The 11,625-nt window shown below is 46.1% G+C and overlaps 1 long non-coding RNA gene across 1 annotated transcript; it reads right to left on the reverse strand.

Moving 5' to 3' along the window:
* Window positions 1–563: 563 nt before the first annotated feature.
* LOC102473410 (uncharacterized) lies at window positions 564–8,863 on the reverse strand. The gene is made up of 3 exons (XR_335026.1): window positions 8,701–8,863; window positions 1,752–1,920; window positions 564–745 (listed from the first exon to the last, which is right to left on the reverse strand). It is a non-coding gene; the product is annotated as an uncharacterized LOC102473410 (long non-coding RNA).
* Between the last annotated feature and the right edge of the window lie 2,762 nt (window positions 8,864–11,625).

An 11,625-nucleotide genomic window follows, 5' to 3' on the forward strand; every position in this document is an offset into this window, starting at 1 on the left:
CCTTCTCCTCCATTCTCCTCTCCGGATTTTGGGCATGCATGTACACATGCCTGACAAGTTTCAAGCTGCCAGGTCTGGGACTCGAACTGTAGTTGACAATGTGGGAGCCCGGCACCGTAACCACTATGCCACCTGCTGGACCCCTAAAACCTCTTAAAGAAGATTCTTATTGAATATAGTTAATGACTACAACTATATACCTTTTGAATAATGACTACGTTCTTCTAAAATGTTATTTTAATATGTTTGATGTACTACTCAATGAATTGACACTTCTTGAACACTTGTATCCAAAAATGTATTCAAGATATTTTAATTATATCCTAGATTCTGTTTAAGCTATTCAGGAATAGACTCCTCATTAAAAGATAGCCATAAGAAAGCTAAACAGCTCCCACAATATTTAGCTTTAGACAAATTGGGCTTAAAATGTTGCTGAGAAAATCTTCCCTGACTATGTCCAAGATTAATTTATTAAGAGAAAACCAAAATCTTATTCATTGTATATATTCGAAAAGGCTCATCTTCAAGAACATTTCAGGTGAGTCCAGCAGAGCTGTGTGTTGTGGTCTGGCTGTCAGCCAGGAATTGGCCTGAGGCCTCCTGCACCAGCCAGGGGCCATGCGTGCCTCAGATACTGTGAGAGTCTTGGGGTGACCTACCTCCAAGGCCACGAGTCGCATTTCGAACCTCAGAAGAAAAGAAAATGTTGTGTCTCCAAACACCACTTTGCGTCTTTGGTCACCTTTTCAGGAGGGAGAAAAAAAAGGCAGATGAAAAAAGGGAAGGGGGGTCTCTACTCCCTATTACATGCTGCCAAGATTATATTATCTCCTTTAGTCAGCCTGGAGAGTTGGCTATGAAAGTTATCCCTTCACTGATAAAGACATTCTAGCACAGGTGAAGGGACTTGCCAGAGATAATCTAGTTAGCCAAGGGCAGAGTGGGGATTTGAACTCAGGCAGATGGGGTGGGTGTGTGATTTATTTGTTTTTAAGACAGGGTCTCACTGTGTCACGATCCTCTTGCCTTAGCATCTCAGCTGGAACCCAGCCTTTAGGTTGGGCTGGGAATAGAACCCAGGACTTCCATGTAGAGTATAACATCTTAGCAACTCAAGTCACTATGACAGGGATGTGAACTTGGGCAGTCAGAGCCCATGGTGTTCGTCTTTGGGTTGTACTTTCTCCCACAAAGATGACCTCTTGTGAACTCCCTCCCCCTGCAAAGAATTATTTATTTAATTAATTTAATTTGTTATTATTTTGTAATTTGACCAGAGAGAGAGAGAAAGGGGAAATGAGAAGGCAAGCTTCCAGGTCCCGGACTCAAACCATGGTCGACCATGTGGGAGTCCAGCACCTTAACCACCATGCCACCTGCCAGCCCAACTTCCTGTGACTTTTATCAAATCAGTTACAAAAGAAATGAAAGGTGAGGTGGAGGACTACTTATGGGGACTACATACCTGGAAAGAAGGAATCTGGGGGGCTCTAAGGACATTTGATGGAATTTCCATTTGGATATTAGATAAACAAGGGGAAAGCAGAAGGCAATGTGAGTCAGGACAAGCCCCTTTCCTTTCTCTGTGTCGTGTAGAAACAAAAGTGATGGAAGTGCCTATGATGTCCCTGCCCAGTTATTTGTTCCACAGCCACGTGACATGACAGCCTAAAGCTCAGATCCCACTGTATTATGTTCCCTGAAATGTAAAAAAAAAAAAAAACAAAAAAAATCGTAAGCACAAAGACCTGTGGGAGAACAAGGTCAGCCGCCGGTGTAGACGCTCACAGTTTCTCAGCAGCCACTTTATGAAAGTGTTCCCAAATATCCACTTCACTCTCTCTTTCGGAGGCGGGGGAACAAAACCTTCTATTGGCCCATTGTTATTCAATTAAGACACATCCTACTTGTACATTGCTGAAAAATTAGAACATAGTGTAAGGAAAAATAATAAAATGTAACATTCCCAGTAAATCTGCCCTCCTCTACTTCAAAAAAATTGCTGTTAATATCAGGTATCTTTCTTTCCAGGGCTTCTATTTTTAATAAAAAAAAATTGATAGTATTTTTTTATAGGGTGCATGCACTTGCTGGAGAGACAGAGAGACAGAAAGCGAGAAATCACCTCCCCCCACCCCCCGGGAGGATGGCCATGTTGTAATCCCCTCTCCTTCATTCTCCTCTTGGGATTTTGGGCACCTAGTGTGAATTTCAAGATGCGGGGGTCTAAGACTTGAACCGCAGTTGGTAACATGGAAGTTCTGTGCTTTAACCACTATGTCACTTGCTGGTCCCTTTAATATAATTTTTGTTGTTGTTGTTTGGAGAGGTTTTGGCTATAGGCTTGCCAGAAAGACAAAGAGAGACAGAGAGACAGAAAGCAAGAAATCACCCACCAGGGGGAATAGCCACGCCACAATCCCTTCTCCTCTATGGATCTTGGGCACACACGCACACGTGCCCGGCGTGAATTTAAGCCACTGGGTCCAGGACTTGAACCCTGGTCGACTACATGGGAGTCCAGCGACATAGTTATTACGCCAACTGCTAGTCCCTCTTTAAGATAATTTTTAAAGGGTATCACATTAAAATCTAAATTTTTCAATATATTAAGATCGTATTAATAAAGACAGTTTCACAACATGATATTTGTAACTGGAGATATTTGATTGTTGATTATTTATTTCCTGTCTCCAAAAAGGTGACAGACAGAGAAGCGTTTTGTGGCTGAATCATTGGCTGTAGGGTTAGGGCCTTTCAATGCAGGGCATAGGAGGGCTTGGAATAACTTAGAAGCATCTGATAGGAAACATTCTGAGAGACCTTATGGTAAAAGTCCACTCATGGCATGAGGCTGTGGCCAAGTGCCCTAGCCTTCTTAAGGCTCCCCTGTTGAACGGGGTTATTTTGAGAATGGAATGAAATAAGCACACACTAGCATGTTTACTTAGCATCTACTCCTTCTCCACGCCATTTATCTAACCCAGACAACTCCATAGACACCAGGAGGGTTCTGCAAACCCTCCCAAAGACATTGAGTTTTGGTTTGTTTTTCCCATAGAGTGCATGCAATGTCGGAGAGAGAGAGACAGTGAGAGAAAAAGTGAGAAATCACCCCCTGGGGGTGGGGGGATAGCCATACCACAATCCCTTCTCCTCCATTCTCCTCCTGGAATTTTGGACACACATACCCAGAATGATTTTCAAACCACCAGGTCTGTGACTAGAACTTCAGGTGACCGTGTGGGAGTCCAGCAATTTACACACCACACCACCTGCTGGTCCCAACACTGAGATTTTGTTCCTTTAGTTCCACCAACACAAACTGCTATTCTTTCTTTCTTTCTTTCTTTTTTTTTTTTTTTTTTTGAGAGGTTTTTGCTATAGGGCATGTGCACTCGCCAGACAGACAGAGACAGAGAGACAGAAAGCGAGAAATCACCCCCCAGGGGGATAGCCATGCCGCAATCCCTTCTCCTCTCGGGATCTTGGGCGCACACGCAAAGACACCCAGCATGAGTTTAAGCCACCAGGTCCAGGACTCGAACCGCGGTCGACTATATGGGAGTCCAGCAACACAGCCATTACGCTAACTGCTGGTCCCTTACAAATTGCTTTTCTTCAAGGCACAAGAGAACTTGGCAGGTTCATGACCAGGTTCATCTCAATGCGGGAGTTGGTTCTGAAGTCTTGGGCTTCTGCATTTTCTACCTCTTCAGGGCTGGGCTTTTCCATTTCCTTCTCTTCTGCCTCCCACGTGCACGTATCTGCTTGATTTTCCTTCACTATCCTCTGTCTCTTTTTTGGAGTCCAAGCATGTGGTGAGCGTTATTACTGCTGGTGATGGTGGGAAGCTGGAAAACTCTTAGGGAACTGACCTCTGACCTGGGGCTGGACCACTTCTCCTGGGCATAATTTAACATTTGGACATAGTTATGGGACCAGCAGTTAGCATAATGGCTATGTCGCTGGACTCCCATGTAGTTGACCGCGGTTCACATCCCAGACCCGGTGGCTTAAAACTCACACCAGGCATGTGTGCGTGCGTACCCAAGATCCCAAGAGGAGAATGGAGGAGAAGGGATTGCGGCGTGGCCATCCCCCCTGGGGTGGGGGGGTGATTGCTCACTTTCTGTCTCTCTGTCTCTGTCTGTCTGGGGAGCACACATGCCCTATAGCAAAAACCTCTCAAAAAAAAAAAAAAAAAAGAAAAAAACAAACAAAAACAAAAAAACATTTGGGTTAGTTATAAAAATAGGCATCCTCAAATGCCACAGAAACTCTTCAACAATTATTTGTTTTTATTAGTTTGACATAGAGCTTGTGTGCTCACCAGAAAGATAAAGAGAGAGAGGGAAAGTGAGAAAGTGGACCACCAGATTCAGGACTTGAACCACAGTCAGCCATGTGAAAGTCCAGCACCTTAACTACCACACCACCTGCTGGTCCTGGCAATCATTTATTTTGAGCCAATTAGAGAGGTAATGTATAAATTTAAAAATTCATCAGATGCCTAGTCATAGTAAGCACTTAATCCGTATTATCTATAATTATGACGAGTCTTTTCAAAGGCACAGAAACGCGTCAGGACAACCGTGTGAAGTCTAAGAGGAGCACAGGTTCTGGAATGAGACTCTCTCCTGGCTCCCACCACCCCCAGGCGGCCTGTGTGCTGGGGAATATTTTCATACCCCTCACAGCCTGAAGACATCCAGCATGTCACCGGACAGATAAATGCTCTCATCTTCTCCCGCTGAAATTGGCACGTCCGGCGTGGAGCTTCGATGATTTATTTACCCGTGACAGTTCTGCTGTGGGGTGGAAGTGCCCTGGTTTGCTGAGTGGTTCATTCATCTATCTTCGTTGGCAACTCAGGCCCGTGGGATCTCCATCCAGCTCCCACCGATGCCTGTCCCTCCTGCACCCTCTGCTCAAGCTGAGGGTGTGGGCATGAGGGCTGCTGTGGGGTCTGCCTTCCCTGCTGCACACGCGCTCTCTCGGGTCTGCTTCTGGTGGGGAGGTCCTTGGGGAGGTTCGTGGACGTGGGGGCACACGTGGTGTTAAGAAAGTCCCCTCTCCTTGATCATGAACTTTTTCAGCATGTTGTGGGATACGGGATTGCACTGGGCTCAAATGTTTATGGCTGTGTGGCCTCAAACCCAGGCTGACCTCTTAGATTCTTGGGTTCCTTATTTGTTATGAAGGCATAATAATAATAATATCTGTTCAGGGCCAGCAGGTTGTGTAGTGGTTGAGGTGTTGGACTCCCACAAGGTTGACCATGGTTCGAGTCCCAGACCCAGTGGCTTGAAACTTATGCTGGGGGTGGGTGGCTGTCTGCCTAAAACCCTGTGAGGAGAATGGAAGAGAAGGGATTATGGCATGGACATCCTCCCCAGGAGTGTTTTCTCACTTTCTGCCTCTCTGTCTCTCTCTACCTCTTTAGCAAGTTCACATGCCCTATAGCAAAAAATCTTAAAAAAACAAAAAACAAAAAACAAACGCATAAAACTTTAAACTGTTCTTTTTTTCTTATGAAGACAACATATGGAAAGCATCCCGCATATTGTAAAGTGCTCCTGACACCTGTAGAAAGCTTTTAATAAAATATAGTTATGTTTTTTTAAAGAATTATTTTAGCTTTATTTATTTATTTATTTTGACCAGAGAGAGATAGCGAGAGAGAAAACAAGCCACCATGTCCAGGACACGAACCGTGGTTGGCCATGTGGGAGTCTAGCGCCCTTAACCACCACACCACCTGTCGGCCCCAAAGGCAGATATTTTTCATATTTTCATCTCTATTATCTCTCCCCGGTGCTCAGAGAGGGTTTCTGAAGAAGAGGAGCTTTCTTAGACTTATGAAATACGAGACCTGGAAGCAGCTTATAGAAAAAGCCAGACAGCTAAGTTGAAGCTCTGACTCAACATTTACTGTTTGATCTGAGGCAAGGTATCTCGCCTCTCTGAGTCTTGGTTTTCTTACGTATTAAACGGGAATAATGAAATGAGATGGATCTGGGCTGGCCCGATGGCCTGGTTGCTGAGAGAGCTGGATCCTGCATGGACTGTACAGAGTGAGCCCAGGCCTAGGCAGCTTGAGAAACATGGCAGGCCCTGTGTGCGTGCCCAAAGCCCAACATGGTGGAGAAATGGAGGAGAAGGGATTGGGGGTGGCAGGGGCAGGGATGTGTGTGCTTTCTCCTTCTCTCTCTCGTATCTCAGCCTGTTTCTCCCTGACAAGCACATAAGCCCTCTGGCAAATTAAAAAAATAAACAAGACCATGATGACAAATATCTGGCTTCCAGGGCATTTAATGAAGATCAGTTTTCTTCCACTCTCTCTCCCTTGCACAATGCTTTATGATTTACAAAGTATGGTGACAGCCATTATTTGACACGATTCCTACCATGACACCACCACCACACACACCCCGCCCCTCACTGCAGCGATGGACCATAGCCCCTAATTCACGGAGAGGGAAAAGAAGACCCAGAAAGGTGCAGCAAGTGTCCAAATTCATATTCATTCATTCAGCAAATAGTTACTGAGTATCTATCTGACAGAGGAAAGAGCAGTTGCAGCTTTCCACGGTCTGCAGGCTGACCCCCATGGAAAGATAACATTTGAGCAAGACTCAGAGAAAGGAGAGGGCCACCCATGCAGGTGTCCAGGGGGAGAGCGTCCAGGTGTCCAGAAAGGAAGAAGAGCATGGGCAAAGGGCCTGAGGTGGCAGCGTGCTGGGCCGTTCATGGAACAGCAAGTGGAGTGGGAAGGACGTGATGAGCTTGGTCCTGTTTCTAAAATCCCTTCCAAGGGGCCTGGGGTGAGTCACGCCCACAGACATTAACCGATCATTTTGACTCATTTGATAACAAAAATCTTCCTCTTTTTTTTTTTTTTTTTGGAGAGGTTTTTGCTATAGGGCGCGTGCGCTTGCCAGCGCCAGTGAGACAGAGACAGGAAGCGAGAAATCACCCCCCAGGGGGATGGCCATGCCACAATCCCTTCTCCTCCATTCTCCTCTCAGGATCTTGGGCACACACGCACATGCGCCCAGTGTGAATTTAAGCCACTGGGTCTGGAAATTGAACCATGGTCGACTACATGGGAGTCCAGTGACATAGCCATTACGCTAACTGCTGGTCTCAGATAACAAAAATCTTCCTACATCCTGTCCCTGGCATAGTATCCCTATAATGGGCGAGTCACACCCACAGTCATTAAGAGGCCATTTTGATTCATCAATAACAGGATTCTTCCAACATCCTGTCCTTGGGACAGTATCCCGTGACTTGTATACAAGCCCCCTTATCTCTGTTACTAATTCCTTCCCAAAACCTACAAGCCCTGCTTTCGCATGGCCCACATTTTCGGACCAGACCAATGGAAAGCTCTTTACTAAATTCCCTCGCTCTCAAAATCAAATAAAAGGAACCCCTGTACCTGATCACCCAGGGAGAGGGGGGCATGTTTTGCCTCTTCTCTGGCCTAGATCACACAAATTCGTGCTTAGAAATAAACCACTTTCATTATTATTTTTGCAGAGTTGGTTATTTCTATCGACACTATAAGGACTCCAGCTTTGCTCTTCATGAATTCAGAGAACCATAGGAGGGTTCGAGAAAAGTCATGCCATGATCTGAGTAATAGTTTACTCTGAGTGTAAGTCAACTCAGATGTAATTTCTGCTGTCCTGTGATACTGGCCATGGGATACCTGTTGACAGATGTATAGGAAAACAAGGGGGAATATATCTATACATTACAACATTATACATCCATAAAAGGGAATGAAGCTCTGACACATGCTACTACATGAATGAACCTTGAACGCGTTATGCTAGAGCGAAAGAAGCCAGACACGTAGGAACAGATATTATAATGCTACTTGCAAGAACTATCTAGAGAAGGCAAGTTCAGAAACAGGAAGCAGATTAGAAATTATGACAGGCTTACTAGGAGGAACAGAGTTATTGCTAGGTGCTTAGAGATTTTCTTTGGGATCATAACAAGTTTTGAAGATTGTCGTGATAATTGCACAATGCCACTGAGTTGTACACTTATAAAGATAGCTAAAGTGACAAATGTTATGTTGTATATTTTACCACAATAAAAAACATCTTAAAAATTTACTGGAGGGGGGTAGCATCTTAAACCAAGTTAAGATGCTGGGCTTCCACATGGCTGACCACGGTTCAAGTCCCAGACTCTGGCTTGAAACTCACACTGGGCACATATGAGTGTATGCCCAAATACCAAGAGGATAATGGAGGAGAAGAGATTGCAGCATGACTATCCCCCCGGGGTGTTATTACTCACTTTCTGTCTCTCCATCTCTCTGTCTCTCAGATGAGGGCACACACCCCATAGCAAACGTCTCTCAAAAAAAAAAATGGACCTCGGGACAAGGGTGGAAACAGCCTACACTGTCACTCTCTCTCTCAGATGAGGGCACGTACCCCATAGCAAACGTCTCTCAAAAAAAAATGGACCTCGGGGACAAGGGTGGAAACAGCCTACACTGTCACACAGGCTCTGATGAAGGTAGACAGGGGGACGGGGGGATGTGGTGGGAGACTGGATACATTTGGAAGTTGTGGATTTTCTGATGAATCATGGGTAGAGTTAGTCATTCTTGAAGGCACACATGGAGCCTAGATCTCCTGAACCCCTCCCAGCACCCCAGGGACCCACAGTGAGTGCTTTACGATCCCTGCAGGTCACCAGCCTCCAATGCTTCCAAGCTCTTGGTGGCTCTGCCAGGACTGAGCATTGGATTCCTCTGGGTCGTCAGGGTCTCCACAGTGCTAGCTCCATGGAGAAGACATTCTGGCTGGACTTCAGCAACCTGACCTGGGCTTGCACCACCAGCGCAGCCTCTGTTTGTTGCATCACTCTGGTTACCGGGGAGACGAGTTCCCAGGTCAGGAGCCCAGATTAGGAACAGGGTGGAGCCCGGTGGAGCAGATGAGCTCACGAACAACACTGTTGCTATTTGCTGTCCCGACCCTAGTAACTCTCCAGAGGGAGATGGGCTCCAATCCTGCTCCTCCTGTATCCAGGCCCCATGGACAGAGGGGGTCCTGGAGGAATCAGTGTGGGTTTTGGACTCAGACTGTTCCAGGTTCAAACCTAGACTCTGCTTCCTACTTCTTGTGTGACCTTGGGCAGATGGCTTCCCTTCTCTGGTCCCTCATTTCCTCCCATTGAGATAATATTACCCACTTCCGAGATGTCCTGTAAGAGTTAAGTGATAGTAGGATAAATGGACATTGAAAATAACAACTGGGGGCTAGTGGATAGCATAGCAGTTACATCATTGGGCTCCTACACGAATGACCATGGTTCAAGTCCTAGACCCGGTGGCTTGAAAATCATGCTGGGCACATGTGTGCGTCCACAAGATCCTGGGAGGAGAATGGAGAAGTTGTGACCGTCCCCCCTGAGGGGTGATTTCTCACTTTCCCTTTCGCTGTCTCTGTTTCCCTCTCTCCAGCAAGCACACATGCCCTAAGGCATAAACCTCTAAAAAGAGAAATTAATTATCAATTGCTTTATGATAGGAGAACTCATGTGACAGAAGACAACACCAGCAGATATAAATCAGAGGGTATGGATAGGTGACAAGGACAGGTCTAGGAACATTCTGGAATTGCTAGGGGGAAGATGTTCATACCATGTACTAAGCTGGGAAAAGCGAGGGAGACAAACAATTTGCAGAGGGAAGACACTGTTCCCGTCTGGACATGAGGAGTTCGAGAAGCCCATGGGTGGAGCTGTCTAGGAGAGAGCTGACGCTCTGAGAGCTGATTGGGACTTGAACCAGGGGTTTCGGGGTTTTAGTTTAGAGGTGGATATCAGGTCTATGGAATGTGTGATGCTGTCAGAGAGGGCGACATGGGGGCCTTAGGAATAGGCCTGAGCATCCTGACATTTGTGGGTTGTTCCAGGAAGAGGACTCTGCAAAGGAGACTGAGGGCTATCAGGGGAGGGGAGCATTGGCCTTTATCCAAGAATGAGTGAGAGGTTGAACTCAGGTATCACTTTATCAACAGCACGGGAGATGGTGCCCAGAACACTTCTCTCTCTCTCCCCACACTGGTGTATTATGACAGCTGGTTTTCTTTGTTTTTAAGTGAAAGTAATGGACTCTACCTAATTTAGGGGGGAAAGCATGTAGACTAGCTCATATAATTGAAAGGAAAGTTGAAACTGGAGCTCAAGAAAGACAGGAATGGAGCCACTCTAGGGGCACGGGGACAAGAAAAATGGGCACTGTCTCTGAGAAGAATTAGCTTCAATTATTTCCCATCCAGAAGGCCCTCGGCATGAGGCTTGAATTCCCATGAGAGGCCTCGATTGGCTTAGCCTGGACAGGGCCCTTGAGGCATATGCCCAATGAAAGCAGAAAACGGGGAGAAAAATGCCCTGAAGAGGTATTCCTGTGGCTAGAGGACAGAGACACAGGTGCTGTTCGGCCAACGCTGCAGGTGTCTACACCCGCAGCCCACGCAATGCTCTCTGGAGCTTCCAAAACTGGGTTAAAGGGCATTCCCTGGAGAAGGCGACACTCGAGCATAGATGAACGTACTTGGCCAACCTGATTAATTCATCACTCCCCACTTACATGTGGTAGGATCCCAGAGGAATGCAACAGCAGGTGGAAAGGGTGGCTCTAATGAGAGAGGGAAGAGTGGGAAACAGACCCTAGCCACTCAGACTAATTAGCGATGAGGGTGGGCTGGGCAAAGGTAGATCCATGCTGCCAATGCACTTCTTATTTGCCAGGAAATGCTCGAAGTGTTTACATATCTGAATTCATTTAGTCCTTACCACGATTCTACAAGGCACTGTGTCATCACTCCTACGGGATTGCCAAGGAGTTTGAGACACGGAGAAGTTAAGAAACTGGCCTGGAGATGCCCAGCTAATAAATGACACAGCAGAATTCAAATAGGGCAGTCCTGGAGTGCATCTGTATACTCACATAAGGAGACATCCATGCCGTATTCTAAGAGGGGGAAATGAAATTCCTAGGTATATGTAACATCAAAGGGTTCTTTATGAAACTCTTAGACTTAATAGCTTGGTTTACTTTTCTTGTTTCAAATGTGATACATTCCTTTATGCAGAATGTTTGAAAAAAAAAACAAAAACAAAGAAAAACTGTCTTAGTCAGTTTGGACCGTTATACTAAAATGCCACAGATCTGGGTGGCACATCAACAACGGAAATAGATTTCTCACAGTTCTGGAGACTGGAAGTCCAAAATCAAGGTACCGGCCTTGTCTGACTGAGTTCTGGGGAGGGCTCTCTTCAAGGTTTTTCAGACTGACAACTTATTTGTATCCTCATCCTCACACAGCAAGAAGAGGGCCAGAGAGTTCTCTGGGGTCCCTTTTATACATCCCATTCTTGAGACTCCTCCCTTCATGACTGAATTACTTCCACAAAGCCCTGGCTCCTAATATATTCAGACTGGGGTTATGTTTTCTGTTTGGGTTTTTTTTTTTTTTTTGGGGGGGGGAGAGATTTTTGCTATAGGGCACATGAGCTCATGGAGAGACAAAGAGACAGAAAGCGAGAAATCCAGTCCCCCCCCCACCCCCCCACCCCCGC

This window comes from Tupaia chinensis, unplaced genomic scaffold (genome assembly GCF_000334495.1).
Source record: "Tupaia chinensis unplaced genomic scaffold, TupChi_1.0 Scaffold000320_1, whole genome shotgun sequence".
NCBI classification, from domain to species: domain Eukaryota; kingdom Metazoa; phylum Chordata; class Mammalia; order Scandentia; family Tupaiidae; genus Tupaia; species Tupaia belangeri.